Source organism: Fulmarus glacialis, unplaced genomic scaffold, assembly GCF_000690835.1.
Source record: "Fulmarus glacialis isolate BGI_N327 unplaced genomic scaffold, ASM69083v1 scaffold23479, whole genome shotgun sequence".
Classification (NCBI taxonomy): Eukaryota; Metazoa; Chordata; class Aves; order Procellariiformes; family Procellariidae; genus Fulmarus; species Fulmarus glacialis.
Window position 1 is genome coordinate 238 of NW_009232917.1, and position 1,816 is coordinate 2,053.

Genomic DNA, 1,816 nt, shown 5'->3' on the forward strand with positions numbered 1-1,816 from the left:
TACGCACCCGCCTGTTATTGTTGGGTTCAGTGGAGGGACAGAAGCACACCCTGCTTATTACTGGGGCTACACATAGTGCCTTTGTCGTAATATTACTGTGTTCTTGCATTTTTATTAACTTGTCACAACAAAAATAACTCTGTTTTGATTACAGCAACCTTAATCCTGACCTTTCTGGTAAGCGTTTTTCTGTATGTAACTGGTAATGTGGCACTGCTAAACTTCCTGGACTTCTATGGAATTTAATTACAAGTTGAAAGTCAAGCTCTGTACCAGCTTGCAAAGCAACAGCCTGCTGCTTTTGTCTTTCTGTCCTCAGTAAGCTATTCTATAAATGCTGCTATAAATACACCTACTTGCTGTCTTTCCTGGCGGCCACCCACAGAGAGTGAGTGCTTGTCTCTCTCCCCTTAGAGGACTTAGTAAATTAGTCCAACTTATTTTCTTCCTTAGCTTTCCCTTTCACCACACAATCAGCTAGAAAGAGTTATTGGTTTAGGCTCTTACATAAACTAAGAGTAAGGCTGAAAGGATTAGGACTGAGCCTGAAAACTGTGATGGTTCAAGGGCTGGTTTTTAAGTACTGCTATTTTCCAACTGGTAATAGTGATACTGGTTTGTGGTGCATTTGAACTGTCGGGTTTGTGGCTCCTGATCCTGTGGTCTCTGATGGGAGTGTTCATCCTTCAATGTCCTGCACTTGCTTAAGGCACTTCAGTGGTAGGTGGGGTTGAGGGTTTGAGTATCCTAAAGCTGAGGAGAGCACTTCTGGAATAGATGTTCAAATTGCTGAACTTAAGCAGGTAGTGAGGATTGCTGTTAGGGCTGGTGTTGAAAGAATGTTTGTGGTTTTTTTCCCCTCCTGCAGGTGTTAGCTGTGCCCTGGTCAGCTCATGGGCAGCCTGAGGTGGATCTTGTGCTCTGGAGAAAGCCTGTCAGTATGTGCTTGTGCTGTTGCTTGATCTAGTTCTTGATTCTTCTTTGGTGATGCTTCAGTTTCAGAGCATCAGGCGAGTCTGGGCTCCCCTGATTTGTGTGACGCAGCAGAGCTCTCGGGAACTAGCTATGAGTGCAAGAAGTCCACTTCAGTGTTTACTTCTCTGGCTGCTGTTTGTTCCCCGCACATCTTTAGCAATGACCGAAGAGCATTTGGTCTGGTGGCTGCCAGCCCTGACTGTGCTGAGTGACCAAGACAGGAGGCATCAGCTGTGAGTTGGTGGCCAGAGAGAGGTAAACCAGTGGGGCTGGCTCAGAGCAGCTGTAGCCCTTCCCAAATATCCCTGTGGGGTCAGCATGGCCCTTGGCCATGTGAGGAGAGAGGTGACTTTGCATCCCCACTCTCAGTCTGATGCTTGCCCTTAAATGATGCAGCTTAGTATCAGAGCACCAGGGTGAACCAGGGGTAGTGAAGGGCTACCAGCATCCCGCTTGGTCCTGTGGAGTGAAACAGGCCGGAAGACACCAGGGTACCCAAGTCTGGTTCCTGACTTCTTCAGCTAGAAGAAAACCAGACTGATGGATGTAGCCAGTCCATAAACTTGCAGGGAATGAGTTGAAACGTGCGGGCAACTGCTCAGGGCGAGGGCTGTGCCAGGCTGTCCCTTGGCTGAGGCTGTTCTGGGGGTTTTAGCTTGAGCCAGACAAGGAGGCAGGAGACTGCTGATGGTCACTGTAATATTTCAAAATAATTTTACTTTAAATTTTATTTATATCTTAAAAATAAACATCAGTATTAAAAGATCAGTAAACAAACCTGTGAAACCAAAGCAGCGAGTACAGGATACATACAGAGCAGTGTACTAGAGAGTGGCTGGGG